The 24,209-nt window shown below is 43.6% G+C and overlaps 1 protein-coding gene across 1 annotated transcript in view; it reads right to left on the bottom strand.

The window, feature by feature from the left end:
- LOC311133829 (caM kinase-like vesicle-associated protein) overlaps window positions 1-17,167 on the bottom strand; it is a 47,968-nt gene extending 30,801 nt beyond the window's left edge. The window contains exon 1 of the mRNA XM_084167423.1: window positions 16,981-17,167. The gene's annotated coding sequence lies outside the window, so the exon portion shown is untranslated. The remainder of the gene's footprint in view (window positions 1-16,980) is intronic.
- Between the last annotated feature and the right edge of the window lie 7,042 nt (window positions 17,168-24,209).

The raw sequence follows: 24,209 nt of genomic DNA, 5'->3' as shown, positions 1-24,209 counted from the left end.
GAGGGCCCGCTCATTCCACCCTGCGTCTGCCGCTAGAGTCCGGAACTCCAGTGCAAAATCCTGTGCGCTCCTCTTCCCCTGTCGGAGGTAGAATAGACGTTCTCCCGCCGCCTTCCCCTCAGGTGGATGGTCGAATACAGCCCTGAAGCGACGGGAGAACTCCGCATAGGTGATCGTCGCGGGGTCTATTCTCCTCCATTCGGCGTTGGCCCACTCCAACGCCTTGCCGGTGAGACAGGAGATGAGGGCGGAAATGCTCTCGTGTCCCGAGGGCACCGGGTGTACGGTGGCGAGGTAGAGTTCTACTTGTAGGAGGAAACCTTGACACCCGGCAGCGGTACCATCATACGCCCTCGGGAGCGAGAGCCGAATCCCACTGGGTTCCGGAGCGTGGACTAAGGGACTGACCGGTGCTGGTGGTACTGTGGGAGGAGGCGTGGGTGCCCAACTGGTCTCCAGGCGATGCAGGGTATTCATTACTCCTTGTAATGCGTTGGTGATCTGGGCTATCCTGTCATCCTGTCCGCGGACGCGCTCCTCCCATGACTCGGTCGCTGCTGCTGCTCCTGCTGATTCCATGAATGGTGTGTAGTTCTGTCAAGGCCGGGCGTAGGTGTGGTGTGGAATCAATTGCAGGATGCAGATGCAAGTCCAAAAACACTTTAATAAAGTCCACAGAAACAACGGCTATAAACAGAGCCGGTGAACAAGGGAAAAATAAACGCACTCAGCGTAAAAGTACAACAAACGCACAACGTGCGGACTCTCTAATAACATAGAGCACAAACTGACTGGCAACACCTGCTGACATAGAACAACTACACACAACCACAAGACAGAAACAACGAGAACTTAAAGGACACATAATCAAGACGAAATGAGCAACAGGTGTAACAAATCAGACCAAACCAAACACACACAGACACAACGAACGGTGGCAGCTAGTACTCCGGGGACGACGACCGCCGAAGCCTGCCCGAACAAGGAGAAGGAGCAGCCTCGGCCGAAACCGTGACAGCAACAAAATAGGAAAAATGCCAAGGGGGATGAATACTTTTGCAAGGCACTGTACCAAGAAGGAGAGTGATGGAGTGCTGCATCAGATGACCTGGCCTCCACAATCCCCCGACCTCAACCCAATTGAGATGGTTTGGGATGAGTCGGACCTCAGAGTGAAGGAAAAGAAGCCATCAAGTGCTAAGCATATGTGGGAACTACTTCAAGACTGTTGGAAAAGCCTTCCAGGTGAAGCTGGTTGAGAGAATGCCAAGAGTGTGCAAAGCTGTCATCAAGGCAAAGGGTGGCTATTCGAAGAATCTCAAATATAAAATATATTTTGATTTGTTTAACACTTTTTTGTTGACTAGATGATTCCATATGTGTTATTTCATAGTTTTGATGTTTTCACTATTATTCTACAATGTATTAAATAGTAAAAATAAAGAAAAACCCTTGAATGAGTAGGTAGTGTCCAAACCTTTGACTGGGACTGTATATATAGATACATATAACTTGGAATAAAGTGACTAGTCAACAGGGCAGATAATAAACAGTAGCAGCAGAGTATGTGATGAGTCAAAAGAGTTAATGCAAAAAGGGTCAATGCAGATTGTCCGGGTAGCTATTTGGTTAAATATTCTTATGGCTGAGGGTAGAAGCTGTTCAGGGTCCTGTTGGTTCCAGACTTGATGCATCGTTGCCGCTTGTCGTGCGGTAGCGGAGAAAACAGTCTGAGACTTGGGTGGCTGGAGTCTTTGCCAATTTTTAGGGCCTTCCTCTGACACCGACTGGTATAGATGTCCTGGATGGAGGGAGCTCAGCCCCAGTGATGTACTGGGCCATATTCACTACCCTCTGTAGCTCCTTGCGGTCAGATGCCAAGCAGTTGCCATACCAAGCGGTGATGCAGCCAGTCAACTTTTTGAGGATCTGAGGGCCCATGCCAAATCTTTTCAGCCTCCTGAGGTGGAAGAGGCGCTGTCGTGCCTTCTTCACAACTGTGTTGGTGTGTGTGGACCATGATAGATCCTTAGTTATGTGGACACGAGGAACTTGAAGCTCTCAACCCTCTCCCCTACAGCCCCGTCGATGTGAATGGGGGCGTGTTCGGCCCTCTGTTTCCTGTAGTCCACAATCAGCTAATTATTCTTGCTGACGTTGAAGGAGAGGTTGTTGGCAGTGTGGTGCCAGGTCTCTGACCTCCTCCCTCTAGGCGGTCTCATCGTCATCGGTGATCAGGGCTACCACTGTTGTGTCGTCAGCTAACTTAATGATGGTGTTGGAGTCGTGCCCGTCACAGAGTCGTGGGTGAACAGGGAGTACAGGCGGGGACTAAGCACGCATCCCTGAGGGGCCCCCGTGTTGAGGGTCAGCGTGGCGGTTGTGTTGTTCCCTACCCTCACCACCGGGGAGGCCCATCAAGAAGTCCAAGATCCAGTTGCAGAGGGAGGTGTTCAGTCCCAGTGTCCTTAGTTTAGTGATGAGCTTGGAGGGCACTATGGTGTTGAATGCTGAACTGTGGTCAATGAACAGCATTCTCACATAGGTCTCTTCTCACACAGTATTCTTCCTCTTGTCCAGTTGGGAGAGGACAGTATGGAGTGCAATAGAGATTGCGTCACCTGTGGATCTATTGGGGCGGTATGCGAATTGGATTGGATCCAGGGTGTCTGGGATGATGGTGTTGATGTGAACCATGACCAGCCTTTCAAAGCATTTCATGGGTAAAGATTTGAGGGACTATGGTGGTCTGCTTGAAACATGTAGGTATTACAGACTGGATCAGGGAGAGGTTGAAAATGTCAGTGAAGACACTTGCCAGCTGGTCAGCACATGCTCCTAGTACGCGTCCTGGTAATTCGTCTGTGTTCTGGTAGTCCATCCTTGTGAATGTGAACCTGTTTAAAGGTCTTACTCACATCAGCTGTCCGGAACAGCTTGTGCTCTCATGCATGGTTCAGTGTTGCTTGCATAGTATTGCGAGCATAGAAGGCATTTAGCTAATCTGGTAGGTTTGCGTCACTGGGCAGCTCGCGGCAGGGTTTCCCTTTTTAATCTGTGATAGTTTGCAAGCCCTGCCACATCTGATGAGCTTCAGAGCCAGCGTAGTACAATTCGATCTTAATACTTAGTACATGGGCCATTTGTTCTGTGTTGTCATATGTCCTGAAACATTACTAATATAATTTATATTTTGATATACTGTAACTATTTTCCATTCATAAATATAGTGGTACTAGTCCATTGTGTATTCTAATCCAGACCTACTCCACAAGAGACACAAACCCATTCCACGACAGAAGAATGGACACACTACATTGGCCTGTCCCTTTGTTCAGTTTTTTCAGGCTCCGTCAAGCTAATAGACCGTTAGGGGTTGGGAAGCCTCATCTAGGCTTTACATTAAATATAGGCTGTCACATGTTGCTGTGACATTTGACAGCTTTCCTCACAGGGAATACCGCCTGTTGTATTTTCTCCCCTCAGGATTAGCAGTCTCAGTGATGTGTAGTAATATCCATACAGGCTATTGCCCTTACCTTAGCTCACCTTCCTGACAACCTCACACACATCAGTCTAACTGTACCTAATGTTTAATTTCCATCACAGTTGCCACAGACTTCTACATAACACTGCTTCTACAGTACCTGGAGTAAATGTAGCCTACTGTAAAATCGACAACAAAAGAGTTCAGAAGTCAAAAACAAAGGGGATGATGACATACTGTATGAGGGTTGTCATATCTGTCTTGATTTTAGCTGTACATTTGACAGCGAGTCAGTTCTGACATGGGGGACACTCTAGATCTTTAAGTTAGTCAAAACCTTTCTCCGTAGGTCTGAGATTAGATCGACCACATCACTCCCCAAATGTTTGTTTTAGAGGTATTAGCTTTGTGAACTTTTTACTCTCTGGCAATAACACATGCAGAGGTACGTTTGTACCCGTTAAACATTTTTTACGTTTGACATCTTAGTCATTTAGCAGACACTTTTATCCAGAGCAATTTACAGTAGTGAGTGCATACTTTTTCGTACTGGTCCCCCGTGGGAATCGAACCCACATCCCTGGCATTGCACACACGGGACCTGTAATCCTCTGTCACCTAGCATCACATTGATCCTAGCATTCATATTCCATATTCTATGTGGTTGTATAGAGATAATGAAAGAGCGGTGCCAGCAGGTTTGCCAGCACATTTTCATAAGCTGCTTGTGTGTGAATACATTCATTTCTGTTTTGACCTTTTACACCTTCCATACATACCCCCAAATAAGCCTCTGCAAATGTGTTTCTGTTTGCTCTGTAGTATGAATGATGAGGGCATGAGGCTAGCATTGCCAACTGTAGGCTACATTGGCTGTCTTGGCACAGGCAGTTGGAGAATACAGATGTAGTCTAGCCTTGAACAGTAGCCTATGTAGTATGTATCAGTAGCTAGGTTTCCATCCAATAGGCAACAGATTTTCATGTGACTATTCCAATATGCACATTTTCCCACCATGGATGTGTTTCCATTATTGCGAATAAAAGGCTGTGCGTGATGACGTAGTGCACATAAAAATAACTTTTGCGGTTAAATTCTCATATACCTAATAAAACATTTGTTAAATGGGTTTTGTCACTAAAAATGTTGCGTTATATAGCGAATGTGCCCACTCTGATCTTGACATGTGCATTCTAGCCAACAGCTTGCAGATACAGTGTGGGTATAGTTTACATGATGAGATTATTATGAACAAAAAGAGCCAAGCATCAATCATCATATCACCAGAATAAGACCCTCGATATTTATTGGAAAGGAGCATCAAGCTTATCACCGTGCACTTTAACCACCCTGTGAAGTTCATCATAACTTACTTCATCTGTAGCCTAATAAACTGCGTGCTTTCCCGAGTCGTAGTGACTCCAAGTTTACTTCAATATGATGGTTATTGTATCAATATTTGCGCATAAAGGTGTTTCCACTGCCATTGCTCGCATAATTAATTTTACAGACACAAAGATCCTACCTTTTGATTTGTCGACGTTTGGAAAGTTTACCGACAAATTAGCTGTATCCATCAGGCCTGTGATTAAATTTTTTATCCGACACATACTTTACTCGTATAAAAAGGTTGAATGGAAACCTGGTTTATGTTACTGCAGCAAAGACCCTGTTTTTCAACCTGAAGCAGTGCCCAGCTACATTCTGATATTGTACAGGGATAGCAGACATATCTGCTGGCACACATGCTCCTCTCTCACACCAAATCTCCTCTCCTTTATCAGCTACTATTGAACCTGGAGGCAAGAGTCCAGTGCCAACCAAGTCCTGCTGGGACGACACATGCTGTTCTTCCATAATGAGTTTTGAACACCTAGCTAATTATCTCTAAACCCCACTTCCACATAATCAACACATCATCATCACAGGGAATAATGCATGGCCAGGAGACAGGGAAACCAGGAGGACCAGGCTGGTTGTGGGGAGTGCCTGGTTAACTGGGAACAGTGGAGGTTGGAGCCGATAGGGGTGTAGGGAGTCCCACAGGGGTCTGTAGTAACACCATTCTGACTGGCAGGCAAGAGGGATCGTTTACACCGTTTGAATCACTCCCCTTCCAGTGGAGTGATTCAGCACTATATAGGACACTATAGGGGGAACATAAGGGGGAAAGGAGAATGTTCATGTTCACAATCCACTATCTGAGGAGTAATTTTTGCAGACAGTCTTCTAGAAATCAAGGGAAGAGACAGGTAGGTGTAAGAGCATATAGCCAAAGACACATGCTCACTGAACAACATGGAATAATGCAGATATACGTTTGAAACATATGTATTTCGTAGCTAAACATGTTCTGTGTACATTTGGGTGTATACAGCCTACAGAATTCATCCTGTATACAGTATGCACACCTCCTTTCTCTTCCATCTGAAAGCTGCAGAGCTCAGCATCACTCCCTGGTACTGTATGTTAAAACACAGATTTGTTAGTAGTTTGAAGTCCAAAGTACAGCCTGCCACTCTCCACATGCTGAGACCTCTTCTCAAGCATGGATCCTGGGGGAACGGCCCCCACAACGGCTGCCTGCCTGGCTGTCTCTAACCCAGTGGTTCCCAAACTGTGGGGAGAGCCGGCAGGGGGGGGCGCAGGGGGTGTAACACAAGCATACTCTGATAGACACATACACACACACGCGCACACACACACACACCAAATGAGCTTATATAACTGCTTCATAAAGACATTCCACCTGGTGACACTTTGTTCTACAATCACATTATGGTTTTGCTATCCAGCTCTTGTTCAAATAGTGAAGTGTTGGCTCAGGGGTCACTTTTAAAAATGGTTTAATGTCTGAATAAGAGGACATTTGTTTGCTTTTTATTCAATTATTTTGTTTTCTAAGCAAAGCAATAATCCAATTCAGTTTCAGCAAACAAAACAATTGCGAGACACAGCATCAATCAGTGGTGATACTAGCTAATACAAATACTGCTTAGCATAATGCATAAACATTCATCATTCTTCGCTGTATTGTCTGAGCCTCTGTGCTAACCCTAAACCATGAATATGCAAAAAGTCTCGTCACAACACTGCTGAGACAAACAAGTTACACACTAACCAGGTTTTCATCCAATATATTTATGCAAGTAAAGTACATGTTGGATAAAAAAATGTCATGACAGGCCTGATGGATACAGTTAATTTGTCGGTAAACTTTCCAAACGTCGACAAATCAAAAGGTGGGATCTTTGTGTCTGTAAATGTAATTATGCGAGCAATGGCAGTGGAAACATCTTTACGCAAATATTGATACAATAACCATCATATCGAAGTTAACTTGGAGTCACGCGATTATATGTTGTTTGGCCCTCCCACTACAACTCGGGAAAGCACACCGTTTATTAGGCTACAGATGAAATAAGTTACGATGAACTTCACAGGGTGGCGAAAGTGCACTGTGATGAGTCTGATGCTCCTTTCCAATAAATATAGAGGGTCTTATTCTGGTGACATGATGATCGATACTTGGCTGCCATTTGACAAATACAATTGGACCTTGGCATTGTTGAATACTCGTTTCTGATTGGCTTGAAGGGCATTCTAGCGTGTGCATCATTTCCCTATAACGCACAGTATATCTGCACGGTAGAATTCAATGGCTATAGTTCTATGTTTGAGCTGCTTTTGAAAGCAAAAGTCGAATTTAAAACATTATTGGCATTGTTGAATTCGATTTTCATAATTTCAACTAGGACTGATGGTTTGGTTAGCTAAACTAGCAAATCTGTTTGTTTGTTTACCAAGGTAACTACTGTAGCTATCTAGTAAAGTTGCTAGCTACTTCAGTGGATGTTGAACACATTTCTACCAGCAAATGTGTTAAAATATAGCCATGGTATAAAAGGGATAATCAACTCGGGGTTCTATGCAAGTTATTTTTATGTGCACTACAAGTTATTTTATGTGCACTTATGTCATCACACACAGCTTTTTATCTGCAACAAGTCAATTTGATGCAAACACATCTCTGGTGGGAAAATGCGCATGTTGTTTTTATGAAGATTTTAGAATATTCGCCAATTGGATGGAAACCTATAGTCCTTCAAAGAATCTGCCTTACGGTATTATCAACTGTCTGGACCATAGTCTGTTTAGGACTATAATTCAGGGTGCAAAAATCACCAAACTACAACATAAACAAATGTATATACACCAGATTTATCATCAAATAATCAACATAAGTTGCAATACACATGCTGTATAGTAGTCCATTGGTTGTTTTAGCATGAGTTTACATGCAATCTCCTTACTCGGATTAAAATTCCTTCGGGTATACTTTAAATGCCCGGATGTCATACTAATTTTGGCTTTGACAACAACTGATTCATTAGATTTGGGGATGCGCTACCGAAATCAACGAATAGCAGGAAACAACGCAATAGCCCATGACGCATTTTCAGTATACGAAAATATGTTTTATAGTATGCACATTTTCAAAAAAATTGAGTATGGTTTAAATGCCAGGATGTTATACTCATTTTGGCTCTTCATCTAGTAGATTGGAAGGGGTGGGCTGTGAGTGACAGGACCTAGTTCTCTTCAAGTAGCCAAACAACAAAACTAGGCTACTTAATTGGGAAGATGCAGAATAGCAAAGCTTCTGCGGTGGTGTTCAAATGTAGGCTAAATAGATTTTGTTCTACTTAAAAATATCACGAATATTGCATCTTTGAAAAGTATTTTTGAAAAAGTGGATTTCTGTTTTCTCATTGAAAAGTATTTAATGTTCTCTTGGCCTTCGTCAGAGCTTTTAAACTAAATACTAAACAAATTGTTTTTTTTCTGAATGTGTCGGTACCGGGGACTCGAGATGTGGCTGCATTATTGATGTCATGTTAATCAGGCCTTTTGACATGAACACATGGATTGTTTTAGTTTTGTAGGCTAGGATAATTGAATTTATGGATCAAGCCTTAGCAGTCATTCTGATCTCGTTCCCAATTATCAGTGCTTTAGTTTATTATGTTGCTGTCCAGCAGTTCTGAATTTGTAATGCACCCGACTGTCCACGTTTTTCTGTGTAATAGCCTTTTGATTTGAACATTTGAACACTTATGGCTATTTGATTTAATTTATATACACTAACAGTCAAAAGTCTGGACACACCTACTCATTCAAGGGTTTTCTTTTACTTTTCATCCGCCTTGGCGTTTTTGTTGCATTACAACCTGTAATTTAAATGGATTTTTATTTGGATTTCATGTAATGGACATACACAAAGTAGTCCAAAATGGTGAAGTGAAATGAAAAAAATAACTTGTTTCAAAAGATTCTAAAAAATAAATAACGGAAAAGGGGGGTGTGCATATGTATTCACCCCCTTTGCTATGAAGCCCCTAAATAAGCTCTGGTGCAACAAATTACCTTCAGAAGTCACATAATTAGTTAAATAAAGTCCACCTGTGTGCAATCTAAGTGTCGCATGATCTGTCACATGATCTCAGTATATCTACACCTGTTCTGAAAGGCCCCAGAGTCTGCAACACCACCAAGGAGCTCTCCAAACAGGTCAGGGACAAAGTTGTGGAGAAGTACAGTGTCACGCCCTGGCTCTGGGGACTATGTTATGTTGAGCCAGGGTGTGTAAGTCTATGTTTATTTTTCTATGTTGGTCTGAGTGACTCCCAATCAGAGGCAACGAGTGTCAGCTGGGTGTCTCTGATTGGGAGCCATATTTAACTGTCTGTCTTGCACTTTGTGTTTGTGGTTTCTTGTTCATTTCGGTTTGTGTTTAAACCGTAGACGTCACGTTATCGTTTATTGTTTTGATCGTGTGATCAGTAAAAATAAAAGGATATGTTCACCTTCAACGCTGCGCCTTGGTCCTCTCTCACCGACGATCGTGACAGAAGAAACCACCATAACAGGACCAAGCAGCGTGAAGAAGAGAGAGGATGGACTTGGGAGCAGTGGAGTAGGAGTCTCGACTGGGCCAAGCCAAGAGAAGAGGAGAGAGGTTGGACTTTGGAGCAGTGGGGTGAGAGTCTGGCGAGAATGATGGAGGCCTGGCCCACGGGGAGGAGAGACCCCCAGAAAATTTTTAGGGGGGGGCTCACGACGTCGGGCCAGCAGGAGACCGAGGCAGAGCGGCCCAGCGGATTGGCAGAGGAGGACGCCAGGTTACGGGAGTCACTGGTCACCAGGGGGAAGGAGGTTGTAGAGGCACGGCGAGAGGTACTGGCATGTGTTGCCAGTCCGGTCCGGCCTGTTCCTGATCCCCACGTAGGGCCAGTGGTGTGTGTTCCCAGTACGGGCCGGCCTGTTCCTGCCACTCCCACCAAGTCTGTGGTGCGCGTCGCCAGCCCAGTCCGGCTCATCCAAGCTCCCCGCACCAAGTCAGTGGTGCGCGTCGTCAGCCCGGTCCGGCTCATTCCTGCTCCCCGTACCAAGTCTGTGGTGCGCGTCACCAGCCCTGTCCGGCCCGTTCCTGCTCTCCGCACCAAGTCTGTGGTGCGCGTCGCCAGCCCAGTCCGGCCCATTCCTGCTCCCCGCACCAAGTCTGTGGTGCGTTTCGTCAGCCCTGTCCGGCCCGTTCCTGCTCTCCGCACCAAGTTGGTGGTGCGCGTCGCCAGCCCAGTCCGGCCCATCCAAGCTCCCCGCACCAAGTCAGTGGTGCGCGTCGTCAGCCCGGTCCGGCTCATTCCTGCTCCCCGCACCAAGTCAGGGGTGTGCTTCGTCAGCCCAGTCCGGTCTGTCCCTGCTCCACGCACCAAGCCTACGGTGTGCGTCGTCAGCCTGGTAAGGCCCGTTCCTCCTCCACGCACCAAGCCAGGGGTGCGCGTCATCAGTCCAGCACAACCCGTGCCTGGGTCATGTCCGGAGCCGGATCCGCCGCCGAGGCGGAGTGCCCACCCGGTCCCTCCCCTGTTGTGGTTGTTTGGCGCGGTCGGAGTCCGCGCCTTTGGGGGGGGGTACTGTCACGCCCTGGCTCTGGGGACTATGTTATGTTGAGCCAGGGTGTGTAAGTCTATGTTTATTTTTCTATGTTGGTCTGAGTGACTCCCAATCAGAGGCAACGAGTGTCAGCTGGGTGTCTCTGATTGGGAGCCATATTTAACTGTCTGTCTTGCACTTTGTGTTTGTGGTTTCTTGTTCATTTCGGTTTGTGTTTAAACCGTAGACGTCACGTTATCGTTTATTGTTTTGATCGTGTGATCAGTAAAAATAAAAGGATATGTTCACCTTCAACGCTGCGCCTTGGTCCTCTCTCACCGACGATCGTGACATACAGATCAGGGTTGGGTTATAAAACTTTGAAGATCCCACGGAGCACCATTAAATCCAAATAAAAAAATTGAAAAAATATGGCACCACAACAAACCTGCCAAGAGAGGGCCGCCCACCAAAACTCACGGACCAGGCAAGGAGGGCATTAATCAGAGAGGCAACAAAGAGACCAAAGATAACCCTGAAGGAGCTGCAAAGCTCCACAGCAGAGATTGGAGTATCTGTCCATAGGACCACTTTAAGCTGTACACTCCACAGAGCTGGGCTTTATGGAAGAGTGGCCAGAAAAAAGCCATTGCTTAAAGAAAAAATAAGCAAACACGTTTGGTGTTCGCCAAAAGGCATGTGGGAGACTCCCCAAACATATGGAAGATGAGACAAAAATTTAGCTTTTTGGCCATCAAAGAAAACGCTATGTCTGGCGGAAACCCAACACCTCTCATCACCCCGAGAACCCCATCCCCACAGGAAGCATGGTGGTGGCAGCATCATGCTGTGGGGATGTTTTTCATCAGCAGGGACTGGGAAACTGGTCAGAATTGAAGGAATGATGGATGATGCTAAATGCAGGGAAATTCTTGAGGGAAACCTGTTTCATTCTTCCCGAAATGTGAGACTGGGACCGAGGTTCACCTTCCAGCAGAACAACGACCCTAAGCATACTGCCAAAGCAACACTTGAGTGGTTTAAGGGGAAACACTTAAATGTCTTGGAATGGCCTAGTAAAAGCCCAGACCTCAATCCAATTGAGAATCTGTGGTATGACTTAAAGATTGCTGTACACCAGCGGAACCCATCCAACTTGAAGGAGCTGGAGCAGTTTTGCCTTGAAGAATGGGCAAAAATCCCAGTGGCTAGATGTGCCAAGCTTATAGAGACATACCCCAAGAGACTTGCAGCTGTAATTGCTGCAAAAGGTGGCTCTACAAAGCATTCACTTTGGGGGGTGAATAGTTATGAACGCTCAAGTTTTCTGTTTTTTTGTCTTATTTATTGTATAATGCAAAAAAATATTTTGCATCTTCAAAGTGGTAAGCATGTTGTGTAAATGAAATGATAAACCCCCCCCCAAAATCCATTAACCAAAAACGTGTTAAACAAATCAAAATAAATGTTATATTTGAGATTCTTGAAATAGTCACCCTTTGCCTTGATGACAGCTTTGCACACTCTTGGCATTCTCTCAACCAGCTTCATGAGGTAGTCACCTGGAATGCATTTGATGTAAATTTCAATGAACAGGTCTGCCCTCTTAATGCGTTTGAGCCAATCAGTTGTGTTGTGACAAGTTAAGGGGGTATACAGAAGATAGGCCTATTTGGTAAAAGACCAAGTCCATATTATAGCAAGAACAACTCAAATAAGCAAAGAGAAACGACAGTCCATCATTACTTTAAGACATGAATTTCAAGAACATGAAGTTTCTTCAAGTGCATTCGCAAAAACCATCATGCACTATGAAACTGGCTTTCATGAGGACCGCCACAGGAATGGAAGACCCAGAGTTACCTCTGCTTCAGAGGATAAGTTCATTAGAGTTACCAGCCTCAGAAATTGCAGCCCAAATAAATGCTTCACATAGAAAGAAACAGAAACATCTCAACATCAACTGTTCAGAGGAGACTGTATGAATCAGGCCTTCATGGTCTAATTGCTGCAAAGAAACCACTACTAAAGGACACCAATAAGATGAAGAGACTTGTTTGGGCCAAGAAACACGAGTAATGAACATTAGACCGGTGGATCTTTGTCCTTTGGTCTGGAGTCCAAATGTGAGATTTTTGGTTCCAACCGCCGTGTCTTTGTGAGACGCGGCGTGGGTGAACGGATGATCTTGGCATGTGTAGTTCCCACTGTAAAGCATGGAGGAGGTGTTATGGTGTGGGGGTGCTTTGCTGGTGACACTGTCTGTGATTTATTTAGAAATCAAGACACACTTAACCAGCATGGCTACCACAGCATTATGCAGCGATACGCCATCGCATCTGGTTTGGGCTTAGAGGGACTATCATTTGTTTTTCAACAGGACAATGACCCAACACACCTCCAGGCTATGTAAGGGCTATTTTACCAAGAAGGAAAGTGATGGAGTGCTTCATCAGATGGCCTGGCCTCCACAATCCCCCGACCTCAACCCAATTGAGATGGTTTGGGATGAGTTGGAAGGCAGAGTGATGGAAAAGCAGCCAACAAGTGCTAAGCATATGTGGGAACTCCTTCAAGACTGTTGGAAAAGCATTCCAGCTGAAGCTGGTTAAGAGAATGCAAAGAGTGTGCAAAGCTGTCATCAAGGCAAAGGGTGGCTATTCGAAGAATCTCAAATATAAAATATATTTTGATTTGTTTAACACTTTTTTGGTTACCACATGATTCCATATGTGTTATTTCATAGTTTTGATGTCTTCACTATTATTCTACAATGTATAAAATAGTAAAAATAAAGAAAAACCCTTGAATGAGTAGGTGTGTCCAAACTTTTGACTGGTACTGTATGACACAGCACTTTGGTTTCACTAATACATTTGTTGAAATGGAACTGAATTATCTGTTTCTGACTTCAGTACTTTTTAAATAGGATAGATAGATGATATGGCCTACAGTATATATACAGTGGGGGAAAAAAGTATTTAGTCAGCCACCAATTGTGCAAGTTCTCCCACTTAAAAAGATGAGAGAGGCCTGTAATTTTCATCATAGGTACACGTCAACTATGACAGACAAAATGAGAAAAAAAATTCCAGAAAATCACATTGTAGGATTTTTAATGAATTTATTTGCAAATTATGGTGGAAAATAAGTATTTGGTCAATAACAAAAGTTTCTCAATACTTTGTTATATACCCTTTGTTGGCAATGACACAGGTCAAACGTTTTCTGTAAGTCTTCACAAGGTTTTCACACACTGTTGCTGGTATTTTGGCCCATTCCTCCCTGCAGATCTCCTCTAGAGCAGTGATGTTTTGTGGCTGTCACTGGGCAACACAGACTTTCAACTCCCTCCAAAGATTTTCTAATGGGTTGAGATCTGGAGACTGGCTAGGCCACTCCAGGACCTTGAAATGCTTCTTACGAAGCCACTCCTTCGTTGCCCGGGCGGTGTGTTTGGGATCATTGTCATGCTGAAAGACCCAGCCACGTTTCATCTTCAATGCCCTTGCTGATGGAAGGAGGTTTTCACTCAAAATCTCACGATACATGGCCCCATTCATTCTTTCCTTTACACGGATCAGTCGTCCTGGTCCCTTTGCAGAAAAACAGCCCCAAAGCATGATGTTTCCACCCCCATGCTTCACAGTAGGTATGGTGTTCTTTGGATGCAACTCAGCATTCTTTGTCCTCCAAACACGACGAGTTGAGTTTTTACCAAAAAGTTCTATTTTGGTTTCATCTGACCATATGACATTCTCCCAATTCTCTTCTGGATCAACCAAATGCACTCTAGCAAACTTCAGACGGGCCTGGACATGTACTGGCTTTAGCAGGGGGACACGTCTGGCACTGCAGGATTTGAGTCCCTGGCGGCGTAGTGTGTTACTGATGGTAGGCTTTGTTACTTTGGTCCCAGCTCTCTGCAGGTCATTCACTAGGTCCCCCCGTGTGGTTCTGGGATTTTTGCTCACCGTTCTTGTGATCATGTTGACCCCACGGGTTGAGATCTTGCATGGAACCCCAGATCGAGGGAGATTATCAGTGGTCTTGTATGTCTTCCATTTCCTAATAATTGCTCCCACAGTTGATTTCTTCAAACCAAGCTGCTTACCTATTGCAGATTCAGTCTTCCCAGCCTGGTGCAGGTCTACAATTTTGTTTCTGGTGTCCTTTGACAGCTCTTTGGTCTTGGCCATAGTGGAGTTTGGAGTGTGACTGTTTGAGGTTGTGGACAGGTGTCTTTTATACTGATAACAAGTTCAAACAGGTGCCATTAATACAGGTAACTAGTGGAGGACAGAGGAGCCTCTTAAAGAAGAAGTTACAGGTCTGTGAGAGCCAGAAATCTTGCTTGTTTGTAGGTGACCAAATACTTATTTTCCACCATAATTTGCAAATAAATTCATAAAAAATCCTACAATGTGATTTTCTGGATTTGTCTGTCATAGTTGACGTGTACCTATGATGAAAATTACAGGCCTCTCTCATCTTTTTAAGTGGGAGAACTTGCACAATTGGTGGCTGACTAAATACTTTTTTTCCCCACTGTAGGTATAATGTGGTAGTCTGCCTATAACCACCCTGAGTAGGCCTATAACTCAATTTCTATTCAATTCAGAGTTTAGAGAAATTCATTGAATTGAAAATGAGCTATTATCAGACTGGTTAATGCGATGCTTGTCTGTTTTGGAAAAATCCACCCGCACTCGACCCCGCCCCACCTACTCAGCCAGTCAGGAGCCACTACTGCGTTGTGGCCGTGGCATACTGCATCATTTTCACTAAACGGTACATGCTAAATAGTATGTGACGATGAGTACATAGTATGCAATTTAAATATGTAGTACGCTAGTATGGGTATTCGGACACGGCCAGTCTTTATCTGAGAGTAATGGCTTGGGAGCTACAGATACTTCAAATCTTTCACCGCAGATATTGTGATGGAGTATTAAGGCGTCATGAACTGTACAATTGGGTGATGTACTGTCAGTGTCCATCCTTGACTGGCCTTTTCAGTAGCTCATCTCATACTGTCTCATATATACTGTAAGTACCATACAATAACCAGATAAATCATTTTCCCCAGTCTCCCAGGTCTGACACAGGCATGACCCTGGCGCCTGATCCCTGGCTCAACCTGGGGCCCACAAAGGTTAAGGCTTATGAAGCGCTGGTTACAGAGGGGAGATGGTCATGCACAACCCCAAGCTAGGAACCAGACATTGCCTTTCAGAACGGTAAGACCATCGCTGTGTATTATCCCCGCTTAGAGGAATTTGATTAAATCAACCTCAATACACACTAGATTTAGTGTAAAACAGATAAAACACAAACATAGATTGTTACCAGGGGTGAAAGTTAGCCAGTACGGTCTAGTACGGCATCCCGGAAAAATAAATAGTGGGGTTACGCCGTACCGGTAAAAAATGAGCCTATCACAATAATTAAACACAAAATGCCAAGAAAACAGTTGGCTATTACACCATTATTTAACTTTACCGCCTGTCAGCCTTGCGAAATATGAGCGAATTGACTTGAAACTGGATGGTATACGTACTCTCCAAATTGCGGTGTGGTTCTATGAGAACACTGACATTTTGCCAAGGTGGAGATGAGTGGCCGATACCGAGACGCGTGCGGACAGCGGTGGACGCATAAATTCAGGCTACAAGTGTCATTACAATACATGTTTAGGTGTTTTGTAACAGATGTCTCCTTCCATTCATCAAATTGTTTGGATGCTGGAATTATTTGGTGAGTGGACGAACGTGCGCAGGTAGCCTACAGGAGCGCTTTTTTGAAATGATTGACAATCAGATGAAAACATCATGACTGGTTGTGTTTATGCCACATTAAAAGATAATACATGTTAAAAGTCATATGACACATTTTACTAGGTCTAATAGGCACACAGAGATCATATGTAATTAATAGGGATTCTAGATGTAATTCTATGATTACAACTATACGCTTTAATTGTTTTTATCTATGTGACACATAGGGAGTCCCATACCTGTAAGAAATCAAATCTACTTTCACCCCTGAATGTTAGTGATGAAAAATCGATACAGTTACATATCGGATATTCTTTTTGATGATATATATCATATCGTATCATCTTGACAATATCGCAATATTATTTTTGCGCTAGTTGGCTGTACCTGCACCAAAACTCCGGTATTTTTCCTTCATAGCTTGTTCTCCATCTTCTTTTTTAATAAGGAGCCAATTTGTTTTCAGCACTTTTATTTCCATGACTGATCAAAACTCGTGTTCTCATGGCTCTCTCTTGTCCCTCTGCAGCAGACATATGGTGAGTAATATGTTCGGAACATCGAATCGCAATAAAATCACAGTATTGAATCGCAATACATATTGTATCGGCACCTAAGTATCGTGATAATATCGTATCGTAAGGTCCTTGGCAATTCCCAGCCATACTGATCATTACCATCAGCACCTAGGACAACAGATTCCACAACAGAACTGCAAGGTAATTGGAAAACTACATTAAATCACTGGTGAGAACGGAGAGATAGCTCTTCTCCTCTTACCTGTTTGATCTGCTGTAGACAGGATGGAAGAGGAAAGACTTAGGTCCCTCTTCACCTTGTGTTCTAGCTTCTGACTTATTGGTTATGAGTCTGAGATCTTTTTCCCTCTTCTTCTTCACGCTTCACTGCCTAATCTGACCATTCTGTTCTGTTGTTTGTTGCCTTGGATACCAAGTCCTACATAAGCGTCATGGTACAGTGCTGTGCCTTTAGAACGCAACCAGCAGCATCACATGTGAGGGGGGAGGGCGGGGGGGGGGTGGGGGGGGGGGAGTATAGACGCATTGCCCATCCGCACTGTGTTGTACAGGAACAGAGCTAAATTTAGTGGCTGGCTAGTCTCATGTTCACCTCACTAGGTTTTTTGACGCAAAACAAACAATTGTTTTGTCTTGCAACAAAAGATCAATATAGGAGATCCTTCATGGAATGATTTTAGTACCTTCAAATAGACTGTGTTTGTAATAAGAAAAGTACCCATCAGCCTACAACCCAGTATAAAAGGGATTTTCATCTGCATGCACATGAAGCATGATGTGAATACTTTTTCTTCAGTCACTTTTTTCTTGTTGACTGTTATTCAAATTACTGTAAACACACAATAACCGTAAAATATATACAACAAGGACACTAATTAGTTAGTGTGGTTTAACTTTATCAGACTAGGTTCTATGGAAACTGATAGTTGTCTGTAATAGTCTTTCACATCTCTCTGTAGTCATCCAATCAATGACTAGTTGAAGATTGACATACAGTATGTAGCAAAATTACATAATGGATCAAGCGGGGGTGAAATATTAATTAATGCTATAATTTAAAGTTCTCCTTCAACTTTAGCTTTTTGTAGATGAGGTAATCTACTTGGATCTACTCGGATCTCTGCAACACTTTCAGTAGGGTGTGAGGATCTTCTTTGACAGCAGTGTCTACTCACATGTTATTGCTTGTAAAATGGGCTTTACGCTTGTGTCTCAAAATGGTATTGGAGGGCTCTCCTGCCTCTTCGCTGTGTGAATGGGACTTCTATAAGCTATTATATCCACTCCAATTGCCTTACGTGGATCCCTTGTTTTTCCGGATTTTCCCTCAGGTAAAGCAATGTACTGACATATGAATGTGCTCCTCTAAGTAAATATTCCTTACACACACACACACACACACACACACACACACACACACACACACACACACACACACACACACACACACACACACACACACACACACAAACACACACACACACACACACACACACACACACTAATAACCCAAAAGATGCTTCCCAGAAGAAGCTGTTATTACAGGCGTTTGGCTACTTTACTTGAATAATACATTATGATTTCCATGGCATTATTAATTGTCACCCATGGGAATATGGTTCTTACTGACCTTGGCAGTGGTTACATTGTACTCAGTGGGGAGATGTGAATTTCCCTTACAGCCATTCAGTAAAGGGATTGCTTCCTTCCGTTTTCTCTGCTTGAGTCTGTACAGCTGTATGTAGATGCTTCATTAGTAGACTGACTGAACCCTAATGAAACCATACTTTCCCTCCCTCTCTTGGTTATCCTCAGAGGACTGTCTATTTGATAAGCCATATTCCCACTATGGTGGGCTTGCACAACCAAATAATTTCCGCACAAACTGTCAGAAACTGTCTCAGGGAAGCTCATCTGCGTGCTCATTGTCCTCACCAGGGTCTTGACCTGACTGCAGTTTGGCGTCGTAACCGACTTCAGTGGGCCAATGCTCACCTTCAATGGACACTGGCATGCTGGAGAAGTGTGCTATTCATGGATGAATCCCGGTTTCAACTGTACCAGGCTGATGGCAGACAGTGTGTATGGCGTCGTGGGGGCGAGCGGTTTGTTGATGTCAACATTGTGTCAACAGAGTGCCCCATGGTGGCGGTGGGGTTATGGTATGGGCAGGAATAAGCTAAGGACAACAAACACATATCGATGGCAATTTGAATGCACAGAGATAGCGTGACGAGATCCTGAGGCCCATTGTCGTGCCATTCATCCGCCGCCATCACCTCATATTTCAGCATGATAATGCATGGCCCCATGTCGCAAGGATCTGTACACAATTCCTGGAAGCTGAAAATGTCCCAGTTCTTCCATGGCCTGCATACTCATCAGACATGTCACCCATTGAGCATGTTTGGGATGCTCTGGATCGACGTGTGTGACAGTGTGTTCGAGTTCCCTCCAATATCCAGCAACTTTGCACAGCCATTGAAGAGGAGTGGGACACCATTCCAGAGGCCACAATCAACAGCCTGAACAACTCTATTGCGATGGAGATGTGTCGCGCTGCATGAGGGAAATGGTGGTCACACCAGATACTGACTGTTTTTTTTATCCACGCCCCTAGCTTTTTTTTCAAAGGTAACTATTGACCAACAGATGCATATCTGTATTCCCAGTCATGTGAAGTCCATAGATTAGGGCCTAATTTATTTATTTCAATTGACTGATGTCCTATATGAACTGTAGCTCAGTAAAATCTTTGAAATTGTTGCATGTTGCATTTATATTTTTGTTCAGTGTAACAATTTAACTTTTCTTCTAAAACATATTACAATGTTGAATAATGCAACCAAACCATATTACACGCTTGAATACTGCAACAATCCACAAGCATGTGTAGACAATTAAATGGTTTATTTCCTCGTCCGTACACATTAACTTAGCTGACAATACACAGCTAACTCCTGCTAGCTAGCTAACTAACAACATGCTTCATGATTAAGTAACGTTAGCATATCAATAATGAACGTTTACCCCTCCCATATAAATATAAAAGCACAGTAACGTTATCATACAGTGTCACTCATATTACAATATAGGTTACACAGCTAGGTAATGTTAGCTATCAAGCTAGCTAGCTAGCTAGCTAAACAAAATAATTTCTGCATCCTCACATAAACATGCTGGCTGAATGCTGACGTTTAGCTGAACCATAGTTAGACATGAGCTCGTCTTAGGCTTACACTAGCTACCGTATTAAAGTTGCCTTAGAATAAACCAGGCTTCGTTTGATCAATATCTTCGAAGTCATTATACTGTATGAGGTAACAGCAAATTGCGACTGAAAACATTGATAATTCCCTGGGGAGTTGCTTCTTGTCTGGACCTCGTGGCTCTGTGCAGAACAAGGACTGTTGCCCATCATATGTCCCAAAGAAGGACATGCTAACCCACATCCAGTCATTCTAAATGGTCAATTTGAATGTAAGCCAACACAAAGGCCATTTGTCCAGTCGGTGTCCTCTGTTTCAGACAGTATTTACACCCTTTGACAGCCACCACCCTTTTGGGCCAATTAGAGAGGCAGGCGTCCTTGCAGGACCACCAACTGCATCCTAAATGACTTCTCTCCTTATTCCTAATTTAGGAATATCCCAAGATGATTTACAAACACAAGGCTCCACTCAATTGGGCAGACAGAGATTGTGTCATGTAAAATTCAGAAGTTTTGGAGTTGAAAATATAGCTGACAAATGTAAAGAGAGTGAACAGCTGATGCGAGAGTCCATCTTTGGAACTTGCAAAGCTGAGGCGAGTGCCTAACTACCCGTGCCAAAAAACAACAACGCATACACTGCTTTCAATTGGGTAGTTGTGAAGGTGGGGTTTCGACATCATTAAAAAGAGCGGTGGTAATTCACAGGAGGTGCATCTGTGACAGCCGAAAGTCGGATACTAATGTGGTTTTCCAACAGCAAGGCTCAGATCAACTTGGCAGTGTTGCCATTGTTTATAAATGTTTTTCTTTATAATGTCTCCAACCTCAATATCACACACTCACAAACTGAAATCATATCTGTGTACATTGTATAATCAATTAGTGAGAGAGAGCCTTAAATATCACATTAATTTGAATCCACTGTAGGAATCGTGGCAAAGTTGGTTCCTGTTTCAAGTCATGTCTTTGGTCGTGTTCGTGTGGGTCAAACAAAAACACCCCAATGATTGGTTGACAATGGAGCCTCCCACAATGCAGGCGATGGCTGCAGGATGAAGTTGGTGAGCAGCAACTGCAGAAACTTGTAGTTGACTGAAGTCAAAACTTCATGACCTTTGATCACATGAATTTTGCAAAGTTAATGCAGTCGACATGTTGGCGCAAGTCAGACCATTTTTATCCCTATAATGCAACACACCTTGAAAGGCGGTGACACTTGACAAAAGTGATCTGCTCGAAAGCGCCCATTTATCAAGGCTAATGGTAGCCTATGTTATGGAACCTCTGAAGGGACACATAGAAAAAAAAAAAAAACTAATTATTTTGCATTCCCTCGCAAAAAGTTAGCTAGCTGGTAACCTCGTCCCCAGGGGCACACAGTGCATTCGGATGGAAGTCTCTGCGAACAAGATTAGCTAGCTACCTTACCTTCACAACCAAGAGGTCATAGAGGAACAGCCTTAGGTAAGTGTCCTTTTGTCTTGTAATTTCACATTTGGAAGGTACATTGAAACAATTAGCTAGCATGATTAAATAATGTATAGCACAGCCAACTAGCTAGCTAGCAAGCGATATGAATGATGCACTGAAATTAGCTACTGTCGAGGGGATCACAATGGTTGCTAGCTATGGCTATACTCATATCAAGAACAAGCAAGCCCCTATCTGAGAAGCATGTCCGACTGATAAAGCATTCTACTCAATGCATTGTCAATGAGAGCTGAATTCATCAAAAGTGCATTTCAGTGGCATGGAAATACAATGACATTTCAAAAGGAGGCAAGCTGTTTTGATTAACTTTGCTAGCTAATGACAACATTGCTATCTGTCTAAAGTACATTTGACAACATGATAATGATGGAAAAGTTGTTTCCTAATAAACATTTGCCTACTTTAGCAATGCCATCGAATTTCCAGGCCACTGTAGAGTAATTTAGATTAAACAGTCTTTAGCCTCTGTCTATCACGACTTTTGGGGGCCGCTATGGCACCAGCGGCAGAGTGTGGCTTGAGAACGTTACGTTCTTTACATTGGCATGGCGCGACCAAGTGATGGAGGTGAAAACTATTAATGGCAACATTTGTTTTGCATTTGTCTATATTGCCCAGCTCTCAGACTGTGTGTGACTGCCAGTAGCAGTGCGTGGGTAAAAACACTGGGGAAGCCAAGCCCCCCCACACACACACACACACAAAAAAAGCCATATTACGCTGTGATAATTCATATGCCTTGTGACCGTGATTTATAGTGCCTTGCAAAAGTGTTCATCCCCCTTGGCATTTTTCCTATTTTGTTGCATTACTACCTGTAATTTAAATTGATTTTTATTTGGATTTCATGTAATGGACATACACAAAATAGTCCAAAATGGTGAAGTGAAATGAAAAAAATAACTTGATTCAAAAAATTCTAAAAAGTAAATAACGGAAAAGGGGTGCGTACATATGTATTCACCCCCTTTGCTATAAAGCCCCTAAATAAGATCTGGTGCAACCAATTACCTTCAGAAGTCACATAATTAGTTAAATAAAGTCCACCTCTATGCAATCTAAGTGTCACATGATCTGTCACATGATCTCAGTATATATACACCTGTTCTGAAAGGCCCCAGAGTCTGCAACACCACTGAGCAATGGGCACCACCAAGCAAGCGGCACCATGAAGACCAACGAGCTCTCCAAACAGGTCAGGGACAAAGTTGTGGAGAAGTACAGATCAAGGTTGGGTTATAAAAAAATATCAGAAACTTTGAAAATCCCACAGAGCACCATTAAATCCAAATTAAATAATATGGCACCACAACAAACCTGCCAAGAGAGGGCTGCCCACCAACACTCACGGACCAGGCAAGGAGGGCATTAATCAGAGAGGCAACAAAGAGACCAAAGATAACCCTGAAGGAGCTGCAAAGCTCCACAGCAGAGATTGGAGTATCTGTCCATAGGACCACTTTAAGCTGTACACTCCACAGAGCTGGGCTTTACGGAAGAGTGGCCAGAAAAAAGCCATTGCTTAAAGAAAAAAATAAGCAAACACATTTGTTGTTCACCAAAAGGCATGTGGGAGACTCCCCAAACATATGGAAGAATGTACTCTGGTCAGATAAGACTAAAATTTAGCTTTTTGGCCATCAAGGAAAACGCTATGTCTGGCGCAAACCCATCACCTCTCATCACCCGAGAACACTATCCACTATGTTTTTCATCGGCAGGGACTGGGAAACTGGAATGATGGAACAATTCAAGTTTTTTTGTCAATGATGTATGCTCTCAACAGAATTTGATAGGAGGCGCCAAATCCAAGCTGGCTTCCCTTGACACTTTATTTTGGTGCACCAGGACCATTCACAGTTGAGCTCGTTGAGCTCGCTGATTGGCTAATTTTTTATACGTTTTTTTGTCAAGGGAGGCCAGATGCTCGCTGAATTCCCTTGCCTTCAATGCTACGGGCGGCAACAATGTCATACTCGTTTGGACCAGACAGCATCACGTAGAGAAACAGAGGGGCACTGTTTCTCTCGCTCGAATGCTTTCTCCTGTGAGAAACATTCAGCCTCTTGTGAATTGAAGGAAAATTATGAAACACAGAGAGACGAAAGATACGTTTTTTTGGGGGGATTTTTTGTTGGTCTATTTTTTTGGGAAGCCTGGCTTCCCTTGGACATCCATGAATACATGCCACTGGTGTCTGCCTACCTGTCTGCCAGCCTGTCTGTCTTTTTGTCTAGGAGTTCCAGATGTGGCTGGAGGAGTGGTGGTGGCCACTGGAGGGCAACTTAACCAGAGCACATGTATTTTCTTATTTGTTATTTATTTAACCTTTATTTAACCAGGTCCATTGAGACCAAGGTCTCATTTACAAGGGTGCATTGGGAACAATAAATCAACATGAAAAGTCTCAATACAACACTGTACGTTTACAATTACACATTACAACAAGTCAAATTCAAAAGCAACAGATAAAATTACACAATCAATCAAAACATCAATAGAAAAAAGTGCAGTTCTCCTTCACCGCATTACTTATCAAAGTCCGGAAGTGACCCTTTGACACCATAGAGCCTCAAAGTGGCCTGCAGGTCATTCCATGTGCTAGTAATCTTCCCGGACTCTGTGGAGACTCATGGAACCAGCCAGTCTTGAGAGCGAGTCTGATGGTGGCTGGATTTCCAAATAAGAAGTGAGGTGAGGTACTATGGGAGTTTCTGGAGAAGTGCTTTATATACAAATAACAGCCAATGTTAGGCTCTTCTGGT

Source organism: Coregonus lavaretus (genome assembly GCF_964263955.1).
Source record: "Coregonus lavaretus genome assembly, chromosome: 8".
In the NCBI taxonomy this organism is placed as follows: Eukaryota; Metazoa; Chordata; class Actinopteri; order Salmoniformes; family Salmonidae; genus Coregonus; species Coregonus lavaretus.
This window is presented reverse-complemented; position numbering and strand designations above follow the sequence as displayed.